Source organism: Mus musculus, chromosome 14, assembly GCF_000001635.26.
Source record: "Mus musculus strain C57BL/6J chromosome 14, GRCm38.p6 C57BL/6J".
Classification (NCBI taxonomy): domain Eukaryota; kingdom Metazoa; phylum Chordata; class Mammalia; order Rodentia; family Muridae; genus Mus; species Mus musculus.
The window spans coordinates 46,217,555-46,230,183 of NC_000080.6; the positions used below are offsets into that span (position 1 = coordinate 46,217,555).

The 12,629-nt window shown below is 40.1% G+C and overlaps 1 long non-coding RNA gene across 4 annotated transcripts; it reads left to right on the forward strand.

The window, feature by feature from the left end:
• The first annotated feature begins 3,560 nt into the window (after positions 1–3,560).
• Positions 3,561–10,134, forward strand: Gm34499. Of its 4 annotated transcripts, XR_383397.2 has the most exons (5): positions 3,561–3,775; positions 5,086–5,382; positions 5,560–5,702; positions 8,763–8,935; positions 9,955–10,134. It is a non-coding gene; the product is annotated as a predicted gene, 34499 (long non-coding RNA). The 4 variants fall into 4 exon arrangements; XR_874582.1 differs by lacking the exon at positions 5,560–5,702; XR_874584.1 differs by lacking the exon at positions 5,560–5,702 and having other exon boundaries at positions 5,331–5,382.
• Positions 10,135–12,629: the final 2,495 nt, after the last annotated feature.

A 12,629-nucleotide genomic window follows, 5' to 3' on the forward strand; every position in this document is an offset into this window, starting at 1 on the left:
GAGTGAGGTAACATATTCACAAAGAAACTCACACAATATGTATTCACTGATAAGTGGATATTAGCCCCAAACCTAGGATACCCAAGATATAAGATATAATTTGCTAAACACATGAAACTCAAGAAGAATGAAGACTGAAGTGTGGATACTATGCCCCTCCTTAGATTTGGGAACAAAACACCCATGGAAGGAGTTACAGAGACGGAGTTTGGAGCTGAGATGAAAGGATGGACCATGTAGAGACTGCCATATCCAGGGATCCACCCCATAATCAGCATCCAAACGCTGACACCATTGCATACACTAGCAAGATTTTATTGAAAGGACGCAGATGTAGCTGTCTCTTGTGAGACTATGCCGGGGCCCAGCAAACACAGAAGTGGATGCTCACAGTCAGCTAATGGATGGATCATAGGGCTCCCAATGGAGGAGCTAGAGAAAGTAGCCAAGGAGCTAAAGGGATCTGCAACCCTATAGGTGGAACAACATTATGAGCTAACCAGTACCCCGGAGCTCTTGACTCTAGCTGCATATATATCAAAAGATGGCCTAGTCGGCCATCACTGGAAAGAGAGGCCCATTGGACTTGCAAACTTTATATGCCCCAGTACAGGGGAACACCAGGGCCAAAAAGGGGGAGTGGGTGGGCAGGGGAGTGGGGGTGGGTGGATATGGGGGACTTTTGGTATAGCATTGGAAATGTAAATGAGTTAAATACCTAATAAAAAATGGAAAAAAAAAAAGGGAAAAAAAATACATATGTAGGGGCTGAAGAGATGGCTCTGTGGTTAAGAACACTGGCTGCTCTTTCAAAGGTATGAGCTTCCATCCCTAGCTCATGGCCATCATACCAGTTCCAGGGGGATACAATACATTCTTCTGGCTTTTACGGGCATCATTCACACACACACACACACACACACACACACACACACACACACACACACACACACACGGTGCATAGATATACATGACATACAAGCAAGCAAAACAATCTTACACATAAAATAAATAAAAGTTAAACACATAACATACACACATATATAAGAATAATTGGAGTTAGCCCACATGAAGAAATCCTCTCCCCAGAAGCCATTAGACTAACAAACGTCTCAGGGCTGGACAAGGGACCCTTGAGTTGTTGGTTGGAGGATACAAAAGACCCCTCCAAATAATGCAAGCTATTGCCATGAATTTTGGTTACCTGAGAGAATTTGAGGATAAGACCCTATCATTCAAGAAACTACATACACACCGTGGGCACAGAATTTCTAGAAATCAAGTTGGTACCCTGACCTGGAAGCCTCCTCCCTCGATGCTAGTTCTCATGGTATCAGAAGTTGCTATGCAGTCGGCCAGAAGAGGAAAGTTATCAGTTGTCCTACCTAGCTGTATATCCAGTGAACTATAATAATTATTTGCCTGAATGGATGGACCTGGAGGGTATCATCCTGAGTCAAGTAACCCAATCACAAAGGAACTCGCACAATATGTACTCACTGATAAGTGGATATTAGCCCAGAAACTTAGGATACCCAAGATATAAGATACAACTTGCCAAACGCATGAAATCCAAGAAGAACGAAGACCAAAGTGTGGACACTTTACCCTTTCTTAGAAATGGGAACAAAACACCCATAGAAGGAGTTACAGAGACAAAATTTGGAGCTGTGACGAAAGGATGGACTATCTAGTGATTGCCATATGCAGGGATCCATCCCATAATCAGCTTCCAAATGCTGACACCATTGCATACACTAGCAAGATTTCGCTGAAAGGACCCAGATATAGCTCTCTCTTGTGAGACTATGCCGGGGCCTAGCAAACACAGAAGTGGATGATCACAGTCAGCTATTGGATGGGTCACACGGCCCCTAATGGAGGAGCTAGAAAAATTACCCAAGGAGCTAAAGGGATCTGCAACCCTATAGGTGGAACAACAATATGAACTAACCAGTACCCGGGAGCTCTTGTCTTTAGCTGCATATGTATCAAAAGATGGCCTAGTTGGCCATCACTGCAAAGAGAGGCCCATTGGACTTGCAAACTTTATATGCCCCAGTACACGGGAACACCAGGGCCAAAAAGGGGGAGTGGGTGGGTAGGGGATTGGGGGGGTGGGTATGGGGGACCTTTGGGATAGCATTGAAAATGTAAACGAGGAAAATACCTAATTAAAAAAAATAATTATTTGCCTGACAATAATATCTTGGGGTACCCAACAGTTGTCTAATTGGACTCAGTGTCCACTCAATAAGAGTGTTACATGTGTTGTTTTACTATATTCTTTATAATTTGTATAAATACTACAGAGCATGTAATACACCCTGGTTTACAAAAATAAATGTTCAAATCAGGCTCTATGGAACATACCTTGAATGCCCAACACCCTGATTGAAGACTGTTCGTTTTAGCTCTTTATACTTTCCAAGACTTCTGGAAGTAATAATGGATTATACCAGTGTTTTCTGATGTTCTTCAGTCTTGTGGATCCATATCTCTGTCTGTATCTCTGTCTGTCAGTACTTTCCACTTGAAAGATTTCTTCAATTTTCCCACTGTGGCCATCTGTTTTCTTTGTTAGCTAATCTTCATTGTTATGGCATGATATCCAAGATGTAAACAAAAGAAAAACTGGCTTGGAATTTGCTTTCCAGGGCAGGTGATTGGTTGGCACATCGCTTTAAGGCCTGTGGTAGAGAGGGCATTGTGGAGAAGGTTGCTCACCTTGGGGCAACAGGGAACAAAGGCAGAAGACCCTACTAAAGGACACTGCCCCAGTAACCTAACTACTTTCACTAGGTCCCAACTTCCAAACTTTCTACTTCCCAATAACACCACAGGTTAGAGAGACTAATTCTTTAGTGTCTAAGCTGTTGGGAGACACTTAATACTGAAATCCTAGCATTGACATGGATTATTTGGGTTCTGTAACTTAGATAGCCTGTTTTACCTTGATTTTTTTGAATGCTATTTCTACTGAGTATAGATTTCTAGGTTAATAGTTTTGTTCTTTCCATAGTACTAAAATATTTCTCAACTATCTTCTCAATTTTCTTGTTTCTAAGAAAAATGTGCTGTAATCGTCACCTGTGCTCCCTCATATGTAGAGTGACCTCGCTCCTGATACATTTAACAGTTAATTATTAACTCTGGCATTGAATGGTTTATTTTTTAAAGCATATTGATGTAGTTTTCCTTATGATTTGTGTGTGTGTGTTTGTGTGTGCACGTGCACGTGTGCATGTGTGTTTCATGGAACATCTTGGTTCTGAGAGATCTTTGTTTTCATTAAATCTAGAAGTACCTTGGCCATTACTCTTAAATAAACTTTGTGTAGTTTCTTAAAGCAAAAAATGTTATTTTCACTACTTGTATATTATTTTCATAACATTTGTCTCAATGTTTTTAGAATATTCATTCTTAGCATATGGAAACACAATCAAGTTCATATGTTGATAGTTGATCAGAGGTTAGCTCTAGTTTTGTGAGTAACTTATGCCATTAAATATTAACATGGGCAAACAACCTCCTGATTTCTCTTCGTTTTCCTATGATGACATAGAATGAAGGCTATCACCAGGGGCTCACACTTCAGTTATGAACTTTCCATACACAGAATCATGGTTAATAAATTTGTGTTCATTATAAATTTCCCAGTTTGTATAGTTTGTTATAGGATCACAAAATGGACAGATGCCCTTCAAGCCGATGCAAGATGCAAGGATGCAAAGAGCAGAGCAAAGACTAACCTGTTTTGAAGACGTTCACCAAAGTAAGTACTTACATCTCCTTTATCTTAGGACATCTTATAACTGTTCAGAGAAAAATATGAGGCCTTATAGATGCTTCTTTGTATCGTATATATATATAGATCTGTTTTTTTTTTCAGTAGTAGAATTACATTGTAAAATTTAAAGTCATTGTTTTTCTGGCTGATTTAGGAAATACGATAAAAATAGAGAAGTAGGACTATCTCATGAATATGCATAACAGCTAAGGTAACTTAGCTTTTAATAGATATATCTAATATTACTAGAAGAAGCATGTCTGTCTAGTTTCTAAGAGTTATCTTTCTGTCTTTCAGTCACTCTGCATAAATACCCACACACATGTGCTTATAGCCATGTGGTCATTGACAAACCCTGTATATGACAAAACTGTAATAGAGTTGGAAACTTTCTCATCTAATGGCATTGTAGTCATCAAAACATCACAGTGCAATGTACTCTTCATGTCCTAGGTAGTTTTGATACCAACAAACTTCCTGTTGGTTGTAAGTACACATGCAGTGTGTATAGTCCATGTACTTGATGGCAATCAACAGTGTTTTAGGGTTGTCTCTACGGAACATTCTAGATTTTCAGCTATTATTTCACAGTGAACTCCTATGTAGATAAGCAATGTGTCATGCTACACCATGAGCAGCTATACCCATCTCATCTCATGCTTACTGCATCTCTTGATTACATCTCAAGGTCATGTCACGTATTGACCTCTACAATCTAGATTTGGATAAGCACAGACTATGATGTGAACACAATGATGAAATTCCATTTGTGATGCAAGATCAGTTAAGATCAGTGCACACATCAAATAAACCCCAGTGTACCCCTGCCACTTAAGAAAAACACATGAATAGGGAAGCTAAAGCAAAGAGGAGTTAAATGCCTTTCTTCTCAGGGGGTCACAGAGAGAATGTGCATCGGGCCAGGACAGGGGTGTCTTTCCCCCACTCCATGCTGTTCTATATGTTAACCATCAAGGACATGCAGAGCCAATGGGTGCTGGCACTTTACATAAATACATGACGATGCAGTGCTAGATGCAATAAAAATCTCAAGCATAAAATGTGGAAGCAATTCAAGAAAACAGATCTCACAGTTTTGCCTCTGTCAGAGTCAGACTCTAACATGCTCTGATTAAAATCCAACATCTGCAGGCATTTAAAATTCAAATATACAGCTATTCACATCCTTCTCCCCTCACCATGTTTTACTGCTGCTTTTTTTTCAGCTTAAATATTAAAAACATTACATTATTTTATTTCATATGTCAAACTCCATGTCTCTGTATATTACACAGTGCTCTTTCACCCCCAAACTCTGGTTCAAATCCAGCTCTTAGCTGAGGGAATAAGAAACATCTGAAAAGATTTAGCGGGCTCATCTCAAGGCCCAGTGGACTACGGTGTATGCCAACTTGAAAAACACAACGAACAAACAAATTTGCCACCAATTAAGGTGTTTACATGGAAACACTGCAGACTGAGCAGTGTGCAAAGGCCTCTTTCCCAGACCTGAAACCTGGCTCTTTATTTCTCAACGAAGTTGCACTAAAGATGGAGGAAAGTCTGGCCTGCACCTGTCCCTCCTCCAGCAGGTGAGTGTGGGACCAAGAGTCCACAAATACTCTGCCACTTTGTAGAGGGGGAAACTGGAGTTTAAACGGGGTGGTGGGGAGGAATAAATTAAGTGAAGCAGACACACACACACACACACACACACACACACACACACACACCCTCATTAATACACATTGTTAAGTATCATTTTGCAGGCTCCCTTGGCAAACCGGAAGTTTAATTTAAAAACAAATCAAGGAAAGAAAACTATTGATTCTTTTTCGGATTGCCTGCTTGTTATGGATAAATTCACACTCCATGAATTTGAAAGTGCAGGAAGGGCGGTCCTCCCCAGGAGGTAAGGATCTTATGCCTCCAGAGGCACGGACAGATTTGAGCCAGCAGAGGTGGGTTGTGGAGGGCTGAAAAGGACACACCTAGAATAAAAATCACCTCTTTTATTTTTAAATGTAACTGCTACGCAGTCCAAATATAATATGTGTGCACGCCACAGCTCTTTATTCTGTTTTTCAGTTAGTCCCCAAGCTTCACATTTTGAAGGTCACAGAATCATCATTTTAAGGAGTCAACGTTCCATCTACAACTCATCCCTTCCCAAAAGCCTTAGCTTCAAACCATCCTAGCCTGAACAAGTGCAGTTTATAAGTTGAACAGAACATTCAAATCTGTTAGAAATTCAAAGTATGTCAACATTTCTTGAACAATCAGATTAAAAGAGATATTGTTGAGCCTGCCTCCCAGAAATCCTGATTCTGAAGATTGCGTGGTGTTGGTCCTAGGAATGTGTGTTAAAAGGTTATCGGGTGCTGCTGGGCCATGCTTCAGGGAGAGGATTTGTGTATGCTGTACTGTGGATCTATGTATATTTGATAAAGTTATCAAGCTCTAAGGAAAAGACCAACATAGTGGGATTGTCCACTTCTCATCATTGTTCCTGCCCCCTGCGTTTAAGGACAACAGCAGGCAGATTTCTGAAACTAGTGTCACCCTTGATAGAGACTGGCTATTTAAAAAAAAAAAAAAAAAAAAAAGCATTTCAGTTGAGAAATAAAGGTTTCTCTATCCCAAGTCACTCTGAGCTGAAAAGTCGGCTGTGTGCACACATGTATGTGTACAGTGCTGTTGATGGATGTTCATCAGCACATTACATATGCTAGGCAAGTGTTCTACCCCTGAGCAATATCGCCAGCCACATGCCTAAATTCTATCCTCATCATTCAAGTGCATTCCCCACTTGAATGAACTAACTGGCAAACTGCCCTTACTCCCAAATTCACCTGCATAGCACACAATTAAAATGTGGAGCTATTCTGGTTTTAAAAATCTGCACTCAACAGAAAAAGTGGCTAGGGACATCACCTTTGGAAAGTCCAGGGTTATATAAGAAAAAGGTAAAGTCAAGACTCATTGACCCAAGGTTCTGCAGTAATTCAAAACTAGAAACAATCTCTATCTTTGATAACAGTTTGAAGGAGTTTTTTTTGTATCTTTCCAGCTTCTTACTAGGGTAGCCTGTATGTGAAGCTACTGCCAAGCCTCAAATAGTCCCTTACCCCTGATGAATGCTTCAAGACAGAACTGCACTCGAGCATTCAAATTTGGTAGCATTAACTGCAGTAACATAACTCTGACATTCCACTTAAGGACAAGGGGTAGAACAATCATAAAAACCTTCTGCTTCACTTAATTTAATGTTTGACAAGTTCCTTGAAGAATAACTGGAATATTCTCGCCAAATGCTTTAAGTCCTGTCTTGACCACATCTGTCCCTGGAGTTTGTTCATGGACATCTTAGGATATAATAAATCCTTCCTTCCTGAAACCCAGCCTCCAGCAAGGAATGTTGAACAGATGGTATTAATCATAGGATGCCATTCTGATTTCTAGGTAGATGCCCTAGTGATGGGAAAATGGTTCCTTTTCCATTGTCCCCCTCCATCATTTTTATGGTAAGAAGCCTTTAGTCGTGAATGATATGGTCAGAAATAAATAGTTTTTCTCTATTGAAGAATTTAAAGATATACGCCCATTTTGGGTTTTGGAATCATCTTAGACACATGACCATGTGTCTAGATAGCAAACAGGAGCATTTCTTGTGTTGTGGCAAAAGCAACAGCATCTTCTGGTAGACATCTCAAATCTGACAGCACGTTTACTGTGTTAGATGCCAACACTTGAGGCAAGAACAATATGTAAGTGCACTTCAAATCCTTGTATTTATTTATTTTTGGTCTGTGTGTGTGTGTGTGTGTGTGTGTGTGTGTGTGTATACTGGGTTTGGTGTGTGTATGTGTGAGTGCATGAGTGCCATCGTGCCTGTGTGGAAGGCAGCTACCTGGGGTGTCAGTCCTTGACTTCTACCTTGTCTAAGGTCTCCAGCTGCTCACTGTGTATTCGAGGCTTACTGGCTCACGAGCTTCCAGGTATTTTCCTGCTTCTTTGGTTCACCATAGGTAGGAGCACCGGGATTGCAGACATGCACTACCAGTTTAGTTTTACATAGGTTCTGGTGATCCCAGACTCAGGGCCTCATTTTAAAGAAGTATTTTATCCATCTCCATAGCCTACGTTTCTATGAGGAGGTTTGGATCAAGAGTATGCCTCGTGAGAAGACTCAGATAAATAAACTTGGAGGCCAAAGGGGGGAGGGGGGTGACAGATACTCTGAATTCCAGAGGATCATGAGGGATGACTTTGGAAAATTATGCCTCAATAAACTGGAGAACCTAGAACAAAACAGATTCATTTCTGAAAACTTAGGGATTGCTAAGATTGAACAAAGACAGTATAGCACTCTAAACTCATTAATAATGAGCAATGAGATTGTTTAAAAACATCTCAGGACCAGACAGCTTCACTGCTCAGCTTTACCAGGCTTAAAGAAGAGTTCATGGCAATGCTCACTCCTCAGTCTATGCATCGAAGGAGGAAAGAAAGGGATGTTTCCAAACGCATCCTGTGAAATGACTGCAGAGCCAAGACTCACACTAGACAGAAGCCGAATGACACAAGAGAAAGCAGCAGAGCCAAATCCCTCCTGAACATGGACACTGAACCCAGCAATTAAGAGCCGTTTGGTGGAAGAGGTGTCAGTTGATGAGCCCCTAATAAGCTGTGCTTTGTCCTCCCTCCCATGCTCAGGCAAGAAACTCTAATTAAAATCAATGAGCCACACACAAACAGAAGATGTGAATGTGGGGGAGAGGCCTGTTGAGAAGAAGGGCTTTGGTCAGAAAGGGGAAGGAGGGGGGATGGTGATGAAAGCAACTCAAACCTACTACAGTGTGCGAAACAGTCAAAAGATAATGTTCTACAACCTCCAGAAAATAGGTGCAAATAGAATCGGCTAACACTTTAAAAAAAGAATTCAACCATCATCAAGCTGCTGTCATTTCAGGGTCACATGATCATCTCACCAGATGCAGAAAGCACAGTTAGCAGCAAAATTCAACAGCTCTCCATGATAAAAAGCCCTGTGGAAACTGGGTGCAGAAGACTAATACCCTAGCACAGCGAGGCTGTCTACAGCAGACCTGTGACTGACCTCACAATGGATGTTAGAAGCTGAAGGTATCTCCTCATATCATTCTTATTCAAGATAAAATGTGGGCAGGTTTTTGGGGTTTTTTTTTTGTATTTTTTGTTTTTTGGGTTTTTTTGGGGGGGGCAGGGAAATAAGGCAAACAATAAACATGACACAAATAAGGAAGACACCAAACTACCTGATTTTATGGATGACATAATCTTAAATATACAGGAAATATATTACCAGAAGATGTTTAGAGCTGATAAACAAATTCAGTAGAGAAGCAGAAAATGGTATCAACATAAAGGTATTATTTTTCTGATACTGATAATAAACTTGCCAGGAAAGAAAATAGAAAAAAAAAAATCCTGTTCACACTAGCCTCAGAAACATCAAATATTTAGGAAAACATTTAACCAAGGAAGCAATATCCCTACAGTGAAAACCAAACTACACTGAGAAGATACTAGAAAGTGGGAGCCCCCCCCCAACCCCCCCCCCAGCCCCATGTTCATGGATCAGCAAAACTACTGTTGTTACATGGCCACATTCCTGGAAACGATCTGTAATCCAGTGAGATCTCCCTGAAATTACCAACAATACCCTTGATAGAATTAAGAAAAATTATCTGAAAATTTATATGAAACCACAAAGAAGACTTCAAATGGGCAGAGAAACCCTGACAAGAAAGACCAGTGTTGGAGCTATCATACATCCAATGGAAAAGTACACTGTAGAGCCATGCAACAAAAACAGAATTAAGGTCTTTTTTCATTTTGATATCAAATTTAATGTTTTAAAAATGTAATTAAAATATAACTGAATCAGAACATTTAAAATAAGCACATTTTCTTAAAGTAGAACTATCTGGAGACTCAGATTATAATGATGTTTTACTGGGGCAGACAGGTGAGAGGCTGTTTTGCTATAGCAAACACATGAAAGGACACATGACATTTAGAAGGAATATAAATATAATCTCACAGACAGTGGGAGCTCTAGCTCTAGTTTGCCTTACTTAGCCTCACTAATCTTTGCTGTATTGGTTCACCTCACATTGCAGTGCTGAGCTTCACCTGTGATGACTTCAGAGAGAGAAACTCACCAAAGAACTTCTTGTGAGATTCTTGTGGCTTCCTGCTGATTCCTCAGACTTGGCCACCAGGATTGAACTGCCCTTGCTGATTCGTGTGTGGTGTCTGCTGAGTGGGCTGGACTGCAGTTGCTGATTCATGTTTGGTGTTTGCTAGTGGACTGGTCTAAAAATAACAAAGATTGGAATCACATCAAAGCACTACTTCTAAACAGGTCCACTTCCCCCATATCCTAATAATCTTTCTTTTCCACTTCCTCTGGTGGTATAGAGGGGAAGTTGAACCCTTATTGAAGTAGGTTGTAAAATATGTATATGCCTACACTTATAACACAAACGAGCAATTCACTCAAATCATACAAACTGTAGACTGTGAAAAGTAAAATACACTAGAATTATACATTTGTCACTATTTTACACTTACATGTAGGATGGGTGCAGAAGTTCTCTCTAACAGGCACAGGTCAATAGACTAGGCAAGGGGATGGAGAAATAAACCCAGGCAGCTACAGCCATCTGCCTCTTCATATAAGTTCCAAAACCACTGGAGAACAGGCAGCCTCTTTTTCAAATGGTTCTTGAATAGCTGGGTGTTGACCTGTAAAAGAATAAACCTAACCCGCTGGCTCTCATCCTATACAGAAATAAATTCAGAAAATGGAGAAGGGCCGACCTTTAAAATACAGGTTTGCAACTCTGAAGCTGCTAGGGGAGAATGTAAGTGAAGCATGTGGAGATATGGGCATGAGTGGTGACTTCCTCAGTATGACTTGGATAGCCCAGGTGATGATGGCAAGAATTGACAAGTGGGATTAAAAGAACAAAAGAAGTTTCTGCCTCTACGGGAGACATTCAATAGACTCAAGAGACAACCTACAGGTAAGAAAAAAATTTCCCAGCAACAATCAAAGGATTCATATCCAGAATTTCTGAAGAACTCAGAGACTAAATACCAAGGAAACAAGGAATTCTGTGACCAGATCAACAACTGTACTGAAACATTCTCAAAAAAAAAAAATGCTACGAAGAGTCAACTAATGAACGAAGAATGTCCAACACATTTAGTCATGATGGAAATAGAAATACAAACAGAAATTACACTGAGATTCCACAAGATTCCATCTCATCCTGGACAGAATGGTTGTCATCAAGATAAAAACAAACAAACAAACAACAACAATAACAAAAATCAGCAAATTCTAGTGACAAAGGAAAAAGAGAGGAAGGAACTCACACATCATGTGTGGGAATGTTAATTAATGAAGTCACTGTGGGAATGAGTATGGAGGTTGTTCATGAAACAAAAATTAAAGCTACCACATGTTCTTGTTGTACCCCTGCTAAGTATATAACCTAAGGAGTCAAACTCAGTGTACACTACAGGTGGCTGCCGGCCAGTGTTGATCATGGCACTGTCAATCATAGCCAAGGTATGCAATCACCTGGTGCTTCTGTTATCAGATGAATGGGCAAGGAAAACATATTATGTACATAATATGGTTTAGCCATAAAGAAGAATGAGATTGTGGTATTTGCAGGACAACAGATGAAACTGGGAATCATGTTAAATGAAATTAATCAGACTCAGAAAGACTACTACCGAATGTTTTGATTTCAGGTGTAATTTGGGGGAGGGGAGGCACGAAAATAGAAAGGTGAGTGTTACAGAAAACCAGGGTAAGATGAAGGAAGGGACAAAATGGGGTAAATAGGATAATGGGCATCAGGGTTCCTTACCGCACAAACACTCTACAATGAAACAGGCTACTTTAAAACAATTTATATATACCAATAAAATGCTTTTGAAAAATGTGTTGCCATGTAGTTTTAAAAATAAGACAAACTTAATTTTTACTGTTCTCATTTATGTAGTTCACTAAGCAAAGGAAATCCAGCAGAAAGCACTTGCTAATATTCCTGCAGTTACAAAGTCCTTAGTTTGCAAAAATATATGACCCAGGTAAGGACTGGAAAGATGGTTCATCAGTTACAAGAAGCATGCTCTTAACCTGAGGACTAGAGTTCAGACCCCAGAAACCCACATCATGAGGCTTGCAAAATCAGTAACTCTAGCTCCAAAGGGATCCAATGTCATCTATAGGTATCTGCATACACATGCAAACACACACACACACACACACACATACATACACAGAGAATTTATTAACACACATAACATAAATGATAGACTGATAGCCAAATAGAATTTGGATAATTAGATAAACAAAATGAGATTCAACTCCAATGTCTATCACTGTATATGTTTGCTCCATAATAATTAACTACTTTTACATACAGGATAAATGGCTACTTAAACTTAAGAGTAGGGGCTAAGAGATGGCTCAAAGTGTAAAGTGGTCACTGTTTGGGCGTGAGGATCTGAGTTCAGAGTTCCAGAACTCAGATGCAGCTAGGAGAAGGGATCAGAGACAGGCAAACCCTCGGTGCTTGCTGGCCAACCAATCTAGTCAAAAAAAAAAAAAAAGCAAGCTCCAAGTTCAGTGAGAAACCCTACCTCAAAAAAAATGGAGAGAGCAGATAGAAGAAGATATCCAATGTTAACCTCAGACTTCCACAAGCACACACGCACACACACATGCATGCACGCATGCACATACACACATACCATACACATAAATACAAAA